At 41.0% G+C, this 20,850-nt stretch overlaps 1 protein-coding gene across 1 annotated transcript in view; it reads right to left on the bottom strand.

Annotated features, from left to right (window-relative positions):
- cntn2 (contactin 2) overlaps positions 1 to 13,681 on the bottom strand; it is a 58,379-nt gene extending 44,698 nt beyond the window's left edge. Inside the window, exons 1-2 of the mRNA XM_019263554.2 lie at positions 13,398 to 13,681; positions 3,039 to 3,095 (exon numbers count right to left, since the gene is read on the bottom strand). The gene's annotated coding sequence lies outside the window, so the exon portion shown is untranslated. The remainder of the gene's footprint in view (positions 1 to 3,038; positions 3,096 to 13,397) is intronic.
- Between the last annotated feature and the right edge of the window lie 7,169 nt (positions 13,682 to 20,850).

The following is a 20,850-nucleotide window of genomic DNA, read 5'->3' as shown; positions in this document are numbered from 1 at the left end:
ACCAGTCGCGCCGCGGCATTCTGGACCATTTGCAAAGGTTTGATCGCGCAAGCAGGTGGACCAGCCAAGAGCGAGTTGCAATAATCGAGGCGGGAGCTGACTCCAATGAGAATTACAAGAAAATGTGAAAAATATCAATTTAGATTAATAAGCAGATCAAGCAAGTTATAGCAAATTAGCACTTCAGGTTAAACAGCGAAACCTCAGCATACACCATGTACCTGCCACCACTTTAATTGACTGACCACATGCAGAGAAAAACATGATTACTGCAACAGAGTGGTGGTAGCGATCATACTGAGATATGCTGAACTGTTCACTAAGTACCTGCATAAAACTGGAGGCAGACATAACATAATAAGGAGTCCTGAGCCAGTACCCAGGCAGCCAGCCGGGGGAAAGATGAAAAATCTCCAGGCTGTCGGCTGCACATAGAACCAGCTATTAGTTTCCTGCCCACTAACAAGGGGACTGTGGTGCCTGAGAGCGGGATGACTTCATGCATACTGTGGCTGACTTCATCAGGACACAGAGAAACACATCTATTATCTGTGTGTGTGCGTCTGATCATTAGGGAACAATAGTGGGTCTATGAGTCCCCTTTGCCACTTCTGGCCGTGTTAAACAGAGCACCATTTACTGAAGTGCTGTCCACGCTTACAACACTGATACACACACATATGAAGAGCACTTGCACAGTGGCCGACCACAGTACCATCGCAGCAGCACTCACAGAACCCACTCAAATAACAGTCGCTTGACATGACGTGAGTGCAGATCTAGGTTGACAAATACTCACCAAAACAGGTTCTTTGTCCTCTTTACCTCAGCACATAAAGAGTCACACCCAGTCAGTAAAGATGAGTCTATAGCCTAGACAATATGTACGTTTTGGTGGTAATAAGTGGTCCAGATCTAGAACGAACTACCGGAGAAAACCTGCCTGAAACTGTTCACAAATTTTGCACTTTTAAGGGAAAAAAGTGACTCAAATGGAGATTTAAAAGGCATCCAAGGATAGATCCTAATCTGAGCAGACAGAAAGATAATTAGATTTAATCCAGAATGGGTCATCATGAGCAGACTCAGGTAGAGAGAGACCATCAACGCTGGCAGCAGCAGCATGATGAAGTTCACTGCTCACACACCACATGATCACAACTGAGACAGATTCCAGACAGACAGACCTGCAGAACTACTTACATGACCCAATTAAAGCCAATAGATTTTGGACCTGACTTCAGCTGAGACAAGTAGTCAATTAATCGATTATTAGATTTACATAAAATGAATTTTGATAACAGATGAAGCATTTCCAGACATTTTTTACGCAAGAGTCACACAAACCTTCAGTACACACAGACAAGCACACACCCTACTCCACATTCTCCTTTCGGCTTCACAACCTTGTTGTTCTACTTTTTCCCTGATTGAAGGACAGACTCCACAGCCTCAGTGTGTGTGTGTGTGTGTGTGTGTGTATGTGTGTGTGTGTTAACAGATGTGAAGTGTTGTGGCCTATAAACGGCGGATGTGTGACTTCTGACCTTAGACATAAGTGCAGCCTCTCAGTAGTCATTGCCATGTCTCCTCACTTCCTGTCCTGACTGCAGACAGGTCTGACTTATAGCTGACCTCAGGCCAGAGAAGGTTGATAGGTGGAATAAGGTCAGCGGTGCAGCCAGCAGGGCCATACATGGACAGCTTGGCCACTGAAGTTCTTTAGAGACCACAATGTTTGTTCTCTCCTTCTGGGCTTTTTTTACTTATCATATGTCCCAGAGCAGTAGAGTGGTCCAAACAGCGACCTAAAATTCTCAGTGTGACACACATTGGGTCTTACAATTACAGTAAGATGATGCTTTCTTAACAATAGAGTGTCATCCTTCAGGATTTAGGAAGCTCTGACATTTGTAGAATATTAAATCTGAACCTGACTCTGACTCCGTCAACCAAATTGGAGGATATTTGTTCAGAATTTGACTTTTCATTACTTTTATCCATTTTAGCACCACAATAACTCCTAAGACACATTTTAATGTGAACACATGTGAACACACATGGAGCTCATAGTTCAGTAACAACATCCGCACCATGAAGCATCTGGCTGCTGACAGCAGTAAAGGAGGTTGTACCACAGTCTAGAGAGCATCACTTAGCGACTCAGCTTGTAAAGTTTACAGCCTGCCTGCTGCTCCTGCATTCCTCTGTGTACAATGACGCAGCTGAAAAATAAAAGTGCAGAGATTCAACTGACAAAATGTGAGCTGACTCGATTTTTATCGATTTTTCAGGGTCGGCTCTAAATTAGGAAATCTAATTTAACAAATAGTCTTCAAATATACTGATTGAATATAAAGTCTTTAGGACTGATTTGGTACAGCATGTATTTTACATTTAACATTTACCCATATTGAATCTAATCCCGTCTGTTTGATGCTTTTTTAGGGGAGTGTTAAGAGTAGCATGTGGTGGTGTGTGTCTTTCCTTTAGATGATGTACTAAATCAGGAATAACCTTGGCGATCACAGTACGTCTACTGCCTCACCACAAGTCATTATAGGCAGTGACACTCTGGGTATGGACACTCTGGCCAGGATTTCTTCACTGAAATGATGCAAACTGGGTTTTATCATCTCAGTTCGTAGATCAGTGTCATTTATCTGAATATGGTATTTTCTACATTGCTATACAGGCACAATCTCGTGAACAAAACCACTTGGCAGAGACATCTATCTGTATACAATGCAGTACACAGAGGAACTAAACAGAACTAAACAAAAAGAACGAGTGATGAAACATTCAGCAGCAGTGAGGCAAACATTCAGACTACACAGGAAGAAACAAAAACAGGACAGAGTATATTCCCTCTAACTCTGAGTTGAAGCGCAGAACGTTTATATAGAAATGAACCCACACAGTCATAATTAGGCCCATCACCAACAGCTAAATCTCCCTCCACTGACGCACCAGTGTTAATGCATCATACCTCAACTAGCAATGATGGTATTTTAAACCAAAAGAGAATGTCTACTCACCAGAGAGAGAGGTCCAGTCCGTCCAGACAGAGATGCTCGATTAGCTTTTAGCAACACCTGGAAACAAGCCAAAGAAATGTGTGTTTCACAGTTTGTCCATTCAACAGAATCAGATCATTCTCTAATTCATCCTCAAACTAATTAGAGCCACAATCAGGACGTAATGAAAGCTGACAGTCAGAGAATTACTAAGCTTGTCAATCAGATGAAGAGACTTCACTTGTGTTTTCCTGTTTGTTGGTTGTACTGAGTACTTTGTTTATTGTTAGTAATAAGATAGAAGCTGCTGATGCTCGAGATGACCGTCAGCATCCATGACACTTTCTTCATTTTGAGATATACATATTTTATTGTTTTCTGTAGAGTGTAGCTGTATCTCAGTTCATCCTCACACTCCTAGGTTATTGTTGCACCAAAAGCGATGAACAGTGTGCAATCATTTTAAAGTCCTATTAGTATTCCATTGATACTGTACAATATTCAGACACAGGACCTATAATTCACAGTCCCAAATTGGATTTTCTCAACTACTTATCTGCAATACTGCCAGTGATGAGCCTACTTATCTCTGTGCCAGCATCACCCAGTAGAGAAGCAGCCAGCACTAAAATAGATAAGTTCCCTGATGCACCCTTTCCATCTGGAGGCACAGAGGCTCTCCTGAGACCCCGACCCAGACACCGTAACCTCTGGAGTCAGGCATCGGCGCCGTCGGAGTCCCTGTGGAGAACCCAGTCCTGGTAATGTTGTCCCTGCTCATCTGTCACACTGCACACAACCGGTACCAAGAGAGATGGAGCAAGAAGAAGACAGGCGGGGACAGAAAGGTGAGAGCTGGGTTACGCTCATGTATGAGGCACTTATTAGACTGTCACAACAACTCTGATCCTAAACCCAGTGAGATCATCCAAGCATGACGTACATGTCTGTGCTCTTTGCTCTGTTTTACAAAAATAGATGAATAATCAGTCCAGACTGTGGATATGTTAACAAAACAACGGCCTAAAATCATGTCGAATTTCCCCCTCAGCTTTGAGAATAAAATAAAGTAGCACAAAGTAAACTCTAGAGTTCATGCAGTATCATGTGTATCATGGAACGATTCAAGCAATAAACCAGATCCAGTCAAATGCCACCCTAAAAAACAGAGTGCGGTGGCTGCGGGTTAATGTTCATCTATCTGCTGTGTGGATGTGTGACGGACATCACTGAAGACTTCCACACACTCTTTGCTGTGCTGTTTTGCTTCAATCTAGCTCAGAGCCTGTGTGGCTCACTGGCTGGCTCCCAGAGTGTAGGCGGCTATATTTACATAAAGTGGAGTTATTAAAGGTTTCAGGTCAGACAGTATTGGCGCTCAGTGAGACAGTAATTCTGTGTGTGCGTGCGTGCGTGTGTGTTAATTTAAGTCATGAAAGTGTTCAAATGAATGAGGTTCCCCTGTGTGGGAAATACAAACATCACGAGAAAGGTATCTACGGGAAAACAGTAACCTGCTTATAAATGCATGCAAATTTGTGTGTGTGTGTGTGTGTGTGTGTGTAACAAGCACACAGCAGCTCTTTCTCACAGCACAAAGGTGTGTGAATTTAACAAAGAGTCAAATGTTCAGTGGTGAGAGGCGACTTCTTTAGACTTCTGGAGGAACGTCGTTACGTGTAATTACCTCTCCTCCCCTCTCCTCTCCTCTCCTCTCCTCTCCTCTCCTCTCCTCCTAGGCAGTGACGGAGAGTTTGCATCTACCTTGACAGTTGACATTTCTGATCTACAGCTGCTGAATGTTTGAAGTGCTTCATATCATCATCTTGAGTTTAGAAGCTTCAAAGCTCCACAGCAGGACCTGATTCAGGGCTGTGAGGCAGTTTGACAGTCTGTAAAGCTGATGAAGCTTAAGATCTATCTAATTATTAAGGTAAGCATTAGAGACCATAGACTGATAAAAACAATGTCACTGTTATTAATAAACATAACACTTTTGAATGTCATGCTTAATTCGAATAAACTTGTGACTTCTCCTTGCCTGCATAGTTGGAAAAAACAAAACAAATGTGAGAGCAGCACTGTACATTTTTACATATATTATTATATATAGTATTCCTCTCAACAGAAACATTCATGTGTTATTCTGAACACAGCATGTCTTAAAGGCTCAAAGTCGGAGATTTCACTGCAATGTTGTTCAAAATAACCGCAATTTGATATTTCTTCTCAAATCATTCAACTGTAACATGATGCTTATAAAAACGTAATCAATAACGACCCCGTATTTGGTGCCAACTTCCAGAGCTGTGCTGTTTCAGAGTCAGGCTGGCTGACACAGTTCAGGCCACTCTCAATAAATACTGAGGCTTTTGTCAGGTTTGTGGTCAAATGTGCCACTGGAGGAAGCTGAGCCACCCAAGCCTGTCACATCAATGTCATTACATTCTGCTAAGTAAAACTGCTGAGAAAATAGTGCTTCATAGAGCAGATACTATTATGCCAATAGAATATATAAAATAGTATGTAGTTCAGCTGGCTGATGTAAAGCCAAGAAAGAGTCAGAGGAAATGTTGCTTTGATTAACAGCAAAGGAAATAAAAGATAGGCTGCATGATGAAAAACAGATACAAAGTCCTAAAAAATCAATAAACAACTGTGAACTGCCTGTGAAAGAGACATACAGTGTTTTCTCCCAAAAACAAAGCATCACATGTCTGTCATGTGTGAGACAGACTCTGACTGTGTGCTGACAAGCTGCTGTTACTTCAGTGAAAAGACTGAAAAGGAGCAAAACGGACAGTGAAGGACTGAACTCGTTCCATACCTACACTCACATTACACTTACTCAGTGGTAAACTGAGACACAAGAGCAGATTTTCATGTGTCAGGATTTTTACACTGCAGTCAGAGAATGCATTGATTTCAGTGAATACATGATAACCTTGAATTTACAGTAAATTTCAACGATTAATAAAGACTTCTTTTGTTATGCGAGCAGAAAATGTGAAATATGACTCATTTGTATTTCTCTCATCTTCTACTTCTTCTTAGCTTATCTTTAACTCTGTAATCAAACTGGACTGATACAACAGTCTGGACAGTATCGACACTATCAGATGATTTCAGCTCATCACAGATATATGAAAAGATTTGTACGAGCTGATTTAAAAACAGAGTCACTATCAGTTTATCAAGTTTTAACTGTAAAACGTCCTATGTAATACTTCACTTAAAATACCTGAAACTAACCAATCAAAAGCAGATTTAAGTGAATTAAATGTATGAAAAGTTTCTTCATCTTTTGTTTGGTTTGATATTAGATATTTCATAAGCAGATTATACAGTTTTAAAGTTAACACAGCCCTTATTATTAAAGTTTCTCCTCACTCGGCCAGTTAGGAGCTATATTTAGCCTCAGGATGTTTTGTGCATACAGAATTGCTCGGCCACATCATTTGAGGTTTTCTGAAAATCCCTCAATATTTGCAAAATATAGAGGCACACAGTTCTGAAGGCAGATCACTCCTCGTTTCACAATGTGAAATTAGGTGTTAGCAAAGCGAGTGGGATTATGTGTTTACATTTCCATAAGTATAAGTCAGTATAAGTCAGGAACATGCTTCCACCTCCCCCAGGTTTCTCAGCCGCGTATGGTTATTATAAACATATGTTCACATCCACTTTCCACGTCACATTCAGCTTAAACCTTTAATACTGAAGTCCTCATTACAGGGACACAAGCACCCAAATATCTAAATATGCAGTCAGCATATGTGAGCAGATTTATGAATACAAAATGTAATCCAACATGACAACATTACTCTCTTCTCTCACAACTTTGATAGGAAAAATTTTGCTCATGTCCTTCAGATGTCCCACTTAATACAGCTTTTCTAACCAATCAGCAGACTGCTTCTTGATTCCTGACTATCTGATGGCTTGGTCCTGTCTAGGTGTATCAGTCGTTTAACAAGTCTGAACTCATTGAATCAGGAGGACTTGATCAGTTTCATGTATGTATAACCCTTGTGCTCATAGTATTAGCATATTTTGATAATACAAAAGTTCTGATATATCCAGCCAAATATAGCCAGCTCCTGGTTCTGGTTCTGGTTCTGGAGGCACGCACTACACATTCAAGAGTCGGCTTAAGATGTTTCCTTTTCCATAGAGCTTATAGTTAGTGCTGGCTCAGGTGAGTCCTGAACCACCTTTCTAGTGATGCTGCTCTAGGCCTGGATGCACTGAGCTCTTCTCTTCTTCTCTCCCTCTCCATTAATACATGTTACTCACTTAGCTTCTTCCACAGAGTTTTCTGCTTTCTCATCTAACTGTGTAAGTGTTGTAAAATGTTCCAAACAGGGTAAGGTTATCAAGACAGGATCAGGGCTGGAAGATGGAAGGGTCAATGACACTTGTTAACACAGAATGTACCCGTGTTTGATCAGTCAAGTCAAAGTTGTCACTTCTTTTGTGAGCATCAAGAATTCCACAACAGTCACAGATTAGCTGAGAACACTGACAGTATGTTTAACCTGCAGTGAGTGTATGGTGAGCAGCACGGTACAGCACACTAATATCAGCACTTGTAAATCTAGCCGTGTACTCTCAGTGGTTTGTCTATGCAGCGTCAGCTTACAGTACCTAACATTATCAGTGTGAGAGCTCCTCTGTGCTGTCCTGTCATTAGCAGTCTGCAGCATGTTCTCCTACACAGTGCTTCACTGACTTTTCATTTGGACTCGGGCTGTTGGAAGGCTTCTATCTACAGCCCCAACCCTGCACAGACACCAGACGTCTTCCAGCAAGTCGTCCTCAACACACACACACACACACACACACACACACACACACAGCGACACAACAGAGTCCATTTACTATTCCAAACTAAAACATTTAATATGCAAAAAAATAAACAAACCCACTGCCTGTGCGCGCACACACGCACACACACACACACATGCTTCAAGACGACAAAGTGCTGCTTCCCATCTGTAGACCTCACTCTGCTCCAATCAAATGATGATGGCAGTAGATTATATAGGCATGACCCCTGACTGGACAGTGTTGATTTGTGTATTTAAAGTCCAGTCTGAGTCTGTGTGTGTGTCTGTGAGACCCCCGTGCACTGTCACTCAGTGGTCATCAATGAATGTGAGTGAAGCAACAGGACATTTTTCATCCTTTCTGTGGACGTGACTATAATGACAAGATTCTTCTATTCTGCCAGAACTCACACTGGAATGAGTCACAACACTTTTTTTTTATCAAAGATGAAGATGCTTTGTACGAGCAGGATAAAGGAGTATTGAAGTGGACTGTTGGTGGTTTGTTATGACCTGCCACACAAACTTTTGCTTCTATGCTTTGTTAAAGAAAATACATTTCAGTGACATCCTCACATCTGTTTGTGTCTGACTGTGTGAGTTTATGCCAGTGAGTTATCGCTTGGTTTGTTTGTTAGTATGTGTGTGTGTGTGTGGGTTATATAAAGTCGGACAGGAAGGAGGCGAGTTGAGGAATGACCACACACCACACTCCATCTTGTCTAATGGCTGTTTTGGGGTTCTGTATCCCAGCAGGCTGTAGTTTCTGGCTGAAGCCCAGTCTGCAGCCCGTCACTGCAGATGTTAAGAGTTCAAACAGGCGGTAAATGTGGCACGGAAAGAGGCCAATAGATGTATGTAGAGACGGTGTGTGTGTGTGTGTGCGTGTGTCTGTGTGTGTGTGTGCGTGTGTGACACAGACAGACAGAGTGACGAAGCAGGAGATAAAGCTTTCAAGCCATCAGACAATCAAATATTCATCAAATCTAAAAGCTGAGAAGACACAGATGAGTATCTTACAATAATGCACCCCCCATGCTCACTGTGAGGTTTTAAATAGGTTATTTAAAGGTTGTTTTGTGATAAGACAGAGCTAACCTTTTGGATTTACTCAACTGAACTCTGAACGGAGCTGAGCTGATTGTCCTTTAGCTCCTGAAAACAGAATTTATTGAATTATTGACATTGTCTCTTGCCGATCGGGGCTCGACAACAAGGCCATTGGCAACCGTTTTTAGAGGTTTGCAAATAGTTCTTGGCCTTTGATTGCTACCTGTGGCAGCCATTTTTAACATAAAGAATAAAATGTGCACACTAAAATGAACACATGTTTAACATCTGCTGCATTAGTGATATTTAAATCTGTTACAGTTTAGAACCAGACAACACATCGGTGCATTTACTCGTGTTCAGTTCTGTTATTTTTGAAGAATCTGTGGGTAACATCACAACAGATTCACTACAGGGGTCGGGACAGTTTCCAGTTTTGCCTCATATATCATAATGAGACATTCTGTTAAATTCTGCAAAGTATCACATAAAAATTGCAACAATACTTTCAGTTCATTACACTTTAGAAATGCAGTGTTGAGCCCTACCCACCTAAATTTACTGATTAGAATAAATATAAATCTGAAATATGGATCTAAGAATAGCAGCAACAACCAATGACATGTAACATGATAATCACTCTAATGTATCTACATAAACACAGAAAGTACACACACTGCACAATTCCATTCATTTCCCCACAATGTCTTATCTCGGTGTGTATTAGGAAGTGATCGTTCTGCACCACATTACACATGCACAAGCTGTGGAGTCTGACAAGTTCCAGCAGATGCACACACTGCTTTCTGTGAGCTGAACAAAGAATTCTTCTTGGTGCCGGCTCTTTATCTCCACATCTATCTGACAGTGTGGAGGAGCACAGTGGTTCAGCAGTCATGGCAGGGTCCTGTTGCTCATATCTTTTTGAGATGGAGGGATTGACCTCTCTCTTCTCACCCCTTATTAGAGAACAAAGAGCCGTTGAGCAGGCCGGGCACACTGACTTGAATCTTCCCTGAGTGAGAAAGGTTTGAGTGAAGGCTTTACTGTTCCACTCCAGCTCAAAGCATGTCTTATGAATCATGGACGGAGTCTATAGCAGCTGAGTGCAGACAGTATAGATGTAAGGGTGAGGGACCTAAAGACAGATGAAGCAGATAGCACTCTTTCAGAAGCTGACAGACACTGTGGTGACTTATATTTCTGTTCATTGTCTCAGGATCATCACCTCATCATCTCAAAATCATAAAAAGCATTTATATCAAGATTCCAGAGCTCAGTGCCCTCAGATATGATGTATATTAAGACGATGAGTTGTTAGCTGCTGATATCATCCATATCAAAATAGTTGGTGATTCATTTGAGTCATTTCTTTAAGACAGTCTCAGATTTCTCTGATTTTTTTTTGATTTTTTTTATTTCGCCCTCTATGACAATAAAGTAAAAACAGACAACTAACTAGTTAATTGAAATTCATTTTATACTGACTGATACATTGACTTAGACACTATTATGAGCCAGCTTATTACAGGCATACTGCAGACACTGTGCTGCTATTACACTGTTTGTCCACCAGAGAGCACTGACAATTTTTCCACAGTAAAATGCCACAGTGGGTATATATCTTCACAAGTCTTTTAATAAATTCATATAAATAAGGATCTTCATCAAAATGCCATGTGGTGACATTAAAAAACTAAAATAAATAAATATTGTTATAAGAAGTTTAAAAAATCAATAAGACAGACTGGAGACAGGAGCACTCCTTGTGTCCCCCACAACCATAAACTCATGTTTTAGTCCACTCTGTGCATGGATGAAGGCATATTTTTACACTATCTATATCACATCAATATTATTATTGTTGACTGCAGAAATCCAATACTGGCCACAGTCTCATTATGTCTGGATTACGTTATAACAAGCTTATTATAGACTTTTCATTATCCATCTCAGTCAACAACTGGTCTGAAATACAATACAGTGGTCACAATACAATCTGACCGTAATCTGGAGACAATGGGCCGACACAATGATCGGCAATCACGGCGGCTTTCAACCTGTGCGCGGCAAAAATCACTAAACATCTGATTCCAGGTGTCTTTGTGCTCTTTCAAGTGATTTAGCTCCTCCGCTCTCCATACCAGTTAATTACATCATATGGAGAAATGACTCTATAAACACAAAAATACATTTTGTTCTCCTGTACACAAATAAACACCTGATGACTATCTGAAGGCAATAAAGGCCTTTATGTGCAGAGACACCTGCTGGGGTCATTCCCCCAACAAGCCAGCAAGGACCAGTCTGTCATAAAGCAAAATGTAGACTTCAACATGGAAATGCATTAAACATGCAAATAAGAAGCTGATGCTGTTCCCATACCCTATGACTTCCACATGTGCAGAGCCACGTGTTGTGTGAACATGTCATACACAACAGGTTCGTGGTATAATGTATAAAGCTCAGCTCAAGTTCCTCTTGCTTTGTGCTAAGCTTGGCTAAACACATAACTGACCCTGACTGCTCAGATGATGTTTTACTTGAAATACACCTGGACCCTGTCCTGTCACTTTCTGTGTTGTGACCATCTATCTTTAGTGCATGCTCACTGACGCAGCTCATTTCATTACTTTACAATGACAATCAACTACAAGTAGAGCAGATAACCCGCTACGTTACAAACACTGCTGGTGATCTTCTTTGATTTTTCTGCAGCGTTATGATTGTACCCTACAGTATATCATGTGACAGTATTAGTGTCAGCAATCACACTCAGAGCTCATCACACCTCTCTATGCACTCTTTTGTTTTTTAAAGCACTCATTCTTTTCTCTGGGATCTGCCAAAGTCTCTGACAAGTCAGCTGCTGCAAGATAAGTTTGTGATGCCTCACTTATCTGTTCACTGAAATCTGCTATGAATAATTCAATTCAGGAGAACTGTGTGTACACAGAGGGGGGGTAATAAGGGGACATGAACGTGACTGAATCAGTGTGTAAATGGTTTCTGTTGAGCAGCCTGTGACAGTTATTTCAGCAAACAGTCCACTGGTACTAGTTAAATGCAGCAGCATCTACATATTCTACATGCATGTTGATCCTGGGTTCTTGCAAACACCATTTGAAGCCTGACTGATTCAAAGAACACATAGCAGCTTCAGGCTTCACCGCCTGCGAGCAGCGCTGTAGACCTCTGTCTGCAGCACAGAGCCACAGTTACACATTTCAGCTTTAAAGGCTGCGATACTCACTACTGGCCGGCTCAGGTTCCTCTGTGGGAAGATATCAGAAGAGTTCAGGCCAGAGTATCACCTTCCATTTACAACGTCAGCACAGTAAGCCATCTGTGAGTGAGTAGGCAAACCTAATAATAAATGTTATTCATCGATCACGCTGATCTGATTCAAATACAAGAAAGATAACCTGACATTAAATCTTAAAATGTGTCACTGAAAGAGTTTTCATGAAGACAGAGTCAGCAGGCTGTAAATATGTATATAACGAGTATTATGTCACTGTTATTATATCATCACAGCATAGAGGTGTGTAGTTGAGTGTACTGTAAGTACAGTGCACAGCGTTAACAGCGACCTATGTGATCACTGAACAAGACGTGATGACCTGATGAGTCTTTAACACAGACCTGCTCATCTCTGATAACTCCAGGCAGACTCATTACAGACCAGGACCCTGAAGTGGTCATGCAATCCATGATGATTGCACTGAATATAGCTGCCCTCAGCACACAGAGAATAATAGATATGTATTCAGAATGACATTGGAAAAATAGTAACAGACCTAGTAATGACTCATCCTCTGATTCTCAGCCTCGATATTGAATTGAATTATAGTGAATTCATTCTTTGGGTCCAGGACCTCTACACCTCCCTGCGGGACCCCATGGGGCCCCATCTCTTGGCCCAAATTGGTTCAGCCTGAGCAGCACAAACCTTAATGATAAACCTGAACCACCACCACCACCACCACCCGCTGAGCCTCCACTGGCTGCAACACACGCTCCCAGCATGCAGCTCTGTCACAGAGGGCTGGTGAGAAAAGGCGAATTAGCCCCGACTATCAGAATACACACACACACACACACACACACACACACAAACACTGACAGCACTCCATATAATGTCAGCTCATTCAGTGCACACACACACGAAGAAATGAAATGCTTATTAAACGACAGGCTGGTACACCAGAGCTCCTAAGTCCACTGTAACGGGGTTAAATGACCCAATTCACCGTGAAGTTTGGTGGAACGGTCAGCACCGTACACGGTTTGTAACGTTAGCTGTCGGTACTCTGAGTATGTCCGAGCCACACTCACGTTACTGCGTCTCAACATGTATTAATATCCGGGATAATGCTTCACATAAACCTGTCTGCCGTTATGTTTTCAGCGTTCACCGCGCTGAAACACCGCGGGCAGCTGTAGATAATGAGACGGGGATCACGTTCAGGTGCTCGGGGAGAGCTGCGGGTTTGTTTACCTCGCTGTGATGCGGTAGTCTTCTCACCGGGCAGCAGCAACGACGCGGAGCCGCGGGTGATGCGCAGGAGGCGGGGTGATGCTGCTCGGTACGTCGGTGAAATCAACGCCGTGTTCGAGATGATAGAAGCGGCCGGATTCACGGAGCTTTGTTACTCCTCTCTCTTCCTTCCTCCTCCGGATAGCCTGCCCGCTCTCCTCCTCCTCTACGATATGAAATTTTAGTCGAGCCGCATTCAAGGACGAGCCAGCCCCTCTCTCTCTCTCTGTCTCTCTCTCTCTGTCTCTCTCTGTCTCTCTGTCTCTCTCTCTCTCTGTCTCTCTCTCTGTCTCTCTCTCTCTCTCTCTCTCTCTGTCTCTCTCTCTCTCTCTCTCTCTGTCTCTCTCTCTCTCTCTCTCTCTCTCTCTCTCTCTCTCTCTCTGTCTCTCTCTCTCTGTCTGTCTCTCTCTCTCTCTCTCTCTGTCTCTCTCTCTCCCCCCCCCTCCTCTCTCTGTGTTCTCCCTCTCCTCCCTCTCCTCCGCATCCCTGCTTTCTTTCCATCACCTTCTGCTCTCCTCTCAGCGCCACTGTCAAGTCTGCGAAAATACCGACAAACGGCTTCCGGTATCCATATTACACAGTAAAACTCTCCGTGATGATTTTAGACAACTGAAGAGAAGCGGCACTGTTCTTATTATCAGGCCTGTTTCCAGCAGCAGCTTGCTCTGAAAAACAACAGCACCAGATAGCAGAAAGATGAGAGCAGACCAACCCCATCAGGCATCTATCAGTGAGAGCTGTGACCAGGGGAGCCGTATAAGGGGGAAAAGTTATATAAAGGGCCCACGACTGACAGGGGCCCCAAAAAATAGGTAAACACCAATATAAAATTAGGGAGCCCAATTTGTTTTTTTCTGTCATGGGGCCCAAAATTCCTGGTGGCGCACTGGCTGTGACCAAACATGGATAACCCTGGTTACCCTGATCCGACTGTTCTGACATATTCTGACACAGTCTGGATTTTATTTTTATTGATTTATTTTTTTACTTTAATTTGTATCTTAAACTGTCTTCAAGTCCTGAAACACAAACTTGTAAAAGAGCAAGGCGTACTGACAGTTACCACAGCCTTTAAGGCCTGCTCCAGCACACAGAAAGTCAGTTTCTTTAGAGTTACCCATTGATGCTGGCTAGGAGGGAACATAGAGGACAACGCATGCAGTATGCATACAGGACCCATTGGTCAATAAAGATAACAATAACTTACCAATTTACTAGAGCCACAAACACATGGCTCAATTACTGCTCTACAGTAGGTCCACAGATCTTATATGTGAGTGGTACATTCCAGTACACTGTTGGTGATTCATAAAGGCTGGGAAAAGTGCTGTGATCATCATGTATGTTATGTATATTCATAGCAAGACGCTGCTGAATGTTTTCATTTCAAATTTATTGAGGCATTGTTGCATTCAAATTAAGACAAAATCTCCTCCAGTGCACTAATGACAGAGACTTTGTAAACAGGAACAGGTTTCCGTCACAACGTTCACCAGAGTGACCCATCTGACTCTGAATATTCAGGGAGTCAAATACATGTGGGGTCATGCGCACGTTTCATAAGTAATGGAGTGTGCAAAATATTCATTCATTTTAATGAGTAACTTTAGACAAGGCAAAGGAATTAAAATGACTTTTGTGCAACTGATGAAAAGCATTATACCTGACAGGACATCACATGTGTTTTTTCCAGTGTTGTTACTAAAGGAGCAATAGTTGGTCAAATGGAGCCTCTTTGCAGTAAGCCAAACAAGTATTATGATACGGGGCGTAAAACAAAAAACATTTTATTTTGAAAGCAAAATCAAATAACTTCCGGTCACTTTTCCCCTCTCCCCGGGGAACTTGACGCAGCAGCTCCGTTGTCAGATGGAGCGGCGGCGCGCGTCTCTTTTGTTGTGGGCGCTTTGCTGCCTGAAGAGAAGCACGGAGGCGGCAGGTGCTGCTCCACCCCCACCACCACCCCGCTCCCCGGGGACCAGCGACGAGAAATAGACCCCTCCAATTAAACACATGGATGATATCACATCTACATAGACTTCGGATATACTCCAAGTGTATTGTGCTGGCTTTTGTACTGTTTTGTACACATTTTTTTATTCTGAATGGACAAAAATAATAATAAAAATAGGTCTTCAGATTTACTTTGTGTGGTCTAAAGCTCTGAAGTCATTTTTATTTATGTTTCATTTCACATTCAGGGTCTGATGGTGCTACTGGAAGTCTGTATAAAAAGCTTGAAAAGCTGTGTGGATGTATGTAGTTTTGTGTATGTCATTTGAATCACATTTATACACGCAAAATCAATAATTAATTATAAAGCTTAAAAAAACGTTCATTCATGATTTTGTCTTTAATATTCTTTGGTGCATCAATAAATAAATCAAAAAACAAGGACGCTCGTGCTTTCAGTGTTTGTTTTGCAAATGGTAGTCAGAGGTAGTCAGAAAAAATCCAGGGAATTCAATGCAATGATTTATTTAGTATTGTTATATGTATTGTTGTTGTAATTTGACCATGAAATCATGTGAAAAGTTGTTTAATTTCAGACATCAGTGTAGTCCAAGTCCTCAAAGACATGCACCTAGCTGAACTCTTTAGAATATAATTCATTAGTGAAAGTCTAGCAGTACCCAGCACTGCTTCCTTTGTGAAGAATTGTGTAGTTTATTGTGGAATCGTGTCTGGGTGCCACACTGACACTGTTGTGTTGAACATTATCACTGCGACGAGTAAAAGAGAGACAGGAGAGAAAGCTTTAATGTAAACACAGTAAGACAAAGTGTTTCTGTGAGAGTGACAGCATGACAGGGGAATCTGTTGAGTAATGCATTATGTGTGAGAAATGAGCACTGATCCAGTTTCATCATTTCATATTTCACCCTCAGGGTTATTCGAGCAGAACAGGCGCCACCAATTAGACAGACGGGGTCATCTTTAGACAGCTCGCAACAACAGACAGCATGCAGAGCCAGCGTGATCAGGTCTGGGCTAATTGGTCATTAAGTGAAGTCACAGTGCCTCAAGTAGGAATGATATGTGCTTAATTAATCAGCAATAACTCACACTATGGTTTTACTTGCTGCACATTGAGCCTGCATGCTACTACCTGCATCCTGATGAGAAATTCACATAATGCAGCTCAAAATATAACAAGTCCTTTAAATGACACACACGACCTGTTCTCCAGGATACCACGCTGTATTCTCCAAACCTTCCAGGGTTATAGCTAAGATCATCCATTTCATCTTAACCCATCCATCAGTCATCCGGTGCATCTTCCACGCTTTCTTTATTTAAATACTCTTACGGTCACTCTGGCAGCAGACTTTGATACAGACTGTAAGAGCACAGCAAATGATGAATGTGCACAAAATTTGGTGCCAACATTCAGCCAACCACCGTCAGGCTCAAATTCTAATAGGTCTGATACTTTAAGCCTGGTGAGGATAAAAAGTTATTAAAAATGGATGTATGGATTTTAGTGTACAACAATAAACACAAAAGTCAATAATCCTGAATATAAAACAGAAATGTATTTTATTATGTAAACTGTAGTATAATAGGATTTCGGATACAATGTGTAAATACAGTATATCAAATATGTTAAACATAAAATATGTTAAGTATATATTTTTTATGAATTGGGAAACATATCTCTAAAACTGATGACGTTCCCATCAGCCTCAGCTGTGCTTTATGTTAATAATTGCTAATAAGCAAAAGTAAACTGTGAAATGATAAATATTAAACCTGTTAAACACTGTTAGGATCGTCATTGTGAGCATGTTAGTGTGCAGACGTTAGCATTTAGCTCTAAGGCCCATTGTGTCCACACACAGCCTCAGTTTATCCAAATCTAAAAAATATTTTTATCACTAAAACTGCAAAAATATTTCAGAGACATACTCAGGATAACTTTATATATTGTATTTTTACAGTTTAGTAAGGTAAATGACTGAGCACAGGAAAGAGCATCACACACAGACACAGAAACATTCCATGCTGTAATGGTTAGATTTGAATATATGCAGTACATGTTGATGGGCAGAAGGTTTCTGCTCAGTGCACTGTAAAGATGTTGCTGTGTGTCTCAGAGTCACCAAATGTTCTCTGTCCGTGCAGGCTTCTTATCAAGTCGCACACAATTGAGTTAGAGGAGGCACAAGATGACATCAAATATCTGAGTGTTTGCCATGAAAGGTTTCAAATTCATTTCTCTGGCCATGTTCCAGGAACTTTCATCTGCCCACTTCTGCCTTTACACTCAGACTGGTTGTTTTTCTCTGAACCAACGCCCTCTGAGGCTCTTAGCTTTTAGATGCACTGATTGTTCTGGTCTCAGCTTCCAAAACACCTTGAGAATCTGAAGCCATGATGTCATCACTGACCTCCATTCATCTGCTCTGCTGCCTTTTTATCAAAATCCATCCTTTCCAGAGGCTTTCACTGGAAAAGTCACCGAAAGAGATTAGATTATAAGAATAAGAATAAAAATATTTATCAAGCACCTTTTTATACATGCAGCTCCAAGAGCTTCATAAAAATGAAATAAAGATCCATCAGATAAATAAAATCACTGACACAAAGACACAAATCATGCAAAGTGATTATAAGAGTAATAAATTGAGATAAAAAATCGATCATCACTTACAAAAACTGTCCACTAAATTACTCTGTTCTCTGATTGCCAATTAAAACTCTTGCTCTCATTGGTGGTTCACCTTCATTTCATTTTATGTCCACCTTCAATCAAACCTCCTTTAATTACCTTTTTATAAATCAAATTTCAGTATTAGAGTAACTTGTTGAGCTCATTCATGCCATAACCTACATTTGGAGCATCTTTTACTTACTGAATATCCTCTTTGGATTTGTTGTTCTCCCTCCACAAACAGAAGAAAGTCCCAGCTCTGAAAACTGAACACAAGTCTGCAAAAAACTTTAAATGAATCAGATCTGCATGAAAAATAGTAGCTGGCCCAGATTTCATTTTTTGAGATGTTGCTGAAAGGAAGTGACAAAAATCTGAACTCTCTGGGTACAGACTGGGAATGCTGGGAAAGTTTACAGTATTATGCAACTCATTTATGTCGAGGTAAAATCATTTTGAAAGAAATGTGATGCCACTTAGATTATGATTGTGATGCAATATGAAGATTAACATGGAAATATTTTCATTGAACAGATCTGACTTTTTTAATATTCAGCCAAAGCCACCATCTTTTCTTCACTTTCACTAACAGTGTTAGTCGTTAGTCGTCTAAGCCTGCATCACTCACAGAGATGTTTCCTCTCCATACTGTGGTTTGTTCACGACCTCTTCAAAACCTACATGCACACATTTACATGTAAATATAATTAGTTAATAAAAGGTAAAACAAAAATACATTCTGTCCCTTTCCCGTGCCCTCTTTCGGGCATTTGGTTACCGCAGACAGGCTCTCCAGCTCCCATCACCCCCCCTCCCCTCTCCACTGTCTGCCCTCTGTGCTCCCTGACATCCTATTCATTTTCATTTGGGGTCTGCATGCACACAAATCATCCACCAACTGTCACATGTCATCTTTACCGTCCCCGGGCTGGTTGAAGAGTGTGTGTGTGTGTGTGTGTGTGTGTGTGTGTGTGTGCGTGCGTGCGTGCGTACGTGCGTGTGTGTGTGTGTGTGCGTGTGTGCATCTGTTGGCAGTGTCAGATTTATCAAATGAGGTTTACAAAGAGTGATGTGCAGCGAGAGCAAATGAATTGAATATGTCGCTTAATGAAACAGCACAGTGACAAATGTATCAAGTGGCCGTGATGAAGTTTGAAGACGTTTCCTGTGTGTCAGTGTACAGAAATATGATTCACCTTATGCGTCTTTTACTTCACATACAGACAAAGACAGAGAGCAGGGACTGGCTGACATTCGTCCAGCCAGGGAGATAAATTTCATTTACTGGCACCACAAATGTATACATTTTTTAAAATGCAATCAGAGTTTCTAAAGTTGAATTTTGGAAAATATATTTCTTTTTTATAATTATTATTTTTCCAAATGTAGGTTAAAGTTACTGTAAAAAAAACTTAATCACAGGTCCAGTCCACATGTTTTGTTTTGCTCCTTGTGGTGTGTGAGCGACATGAATCAGCCTGAGACTGATCTCATTCAGGCTGGACAGCGGATGATTGACAGCTCTCTCCTTCACTCAGACATCCAGATGATTTCCTGCAGATTCCTGAATACCTGTTCTATTTCAGAGCTGTCAAATCTTTCTGAACTATCTGTCAATAAAATTGAAGTGGAAAAACGAGCAATTCATTTCCTGAATCATGCCTCATTCTATTACCCGCCATGCTTTTAATAATGAGGTTTGGGTGTTTGGAAATGGAGGTCATCATTTAAATGTTGGTTGATTTGGTTTGGTACATATCGGACCACACTGGTTCAATTATCTGTGTCTACCCGGTCTGCGGTGAAAACTGAGCCCACTGTCTTTGCTACAGTAGATATAATGAGTACTGTCTAACATGTTTCATGTGCAGACATGTTCAAATTCATTTGAACGTAAAAAAAAAAACAACAACAATGCAATGGACTGTATCTATGGTGCTTTTATTGACAGTGCTTCATAATTTTCCTCTGATCATTGGATCATCATGGGCTGATCATGCTGATGTCATGTTCATCTAGTAAAACACTTCAAATGTAGCATAAACCCTGAGGATGTTTTAAAACTGCATTCATAATGCTTTAACATGTTTGATGAATGACTGCTGCACGTCTTGAAGTAATGTACAGGACAATTCAGTCTCTACGCATGATGAATTAAAATGTGCTTTTCATCTGATGTTTACTTCATGAACAGCGGAGACCTTCACAATGTGTGCTCTACGTCTATGATTCATTTTCACTGAGCTATCATCATTTCATATGACAGAACAACAGCAAAACAACAGGCAACACCGTAGGTGCCTAAACACAATTTATTGATGTTTGACTAATTAGCACATATTACTTAAGTTCATATAACAATAGTAATTTACACGGTTCATTGTTTGTTGAGGAATAATTACAGGTTGATGTATTAACAGTTCATATTTACAGCAATGCAATACGTTAACTGTGATCTATTGCACTTAAAATGTGAGTAGATCATTTAAAGTGTGTACATTTGTAATATTTTGGAATAGATATATGTATTTGTTGCTTCAGAGTAGCTAAGTCTTTGCCTTTTGATAATTCCACATGAAAGCAATTTGAAAACATGATAGTTCATTGTTAATTTAGCAAATAAATGAGTAATGTCAATCCAGTTAGAGGAAGCAGGATTAGCCTGGTGTTCACCCAGTTAGAAGATGTAAAGGTAGGTAGAGCTACCCAAATTCCAACTCTGTTCACAGTAATTAACGATGGCTCTGTGTTTTGGCTGTT

The sequence above is a fragment of the Larimichthys crocea genome, chromosome XXI, assembly GCF_000972845.2.
Source record: "Larimichthys crocea isolate SSNF chromosome XXI, L_crocea_2.0, whole genome shotgun sequence".
NCBI lineage: Eukaryota > Metazoa > Chordata > Actinopteri > Sciaenidae > Larimichthys > Larimichthys crocea.
Note: the sequence above shows the minus strand (reverse complement) of the source record. Positions and strands in the feature narration are given on the sequence as shown.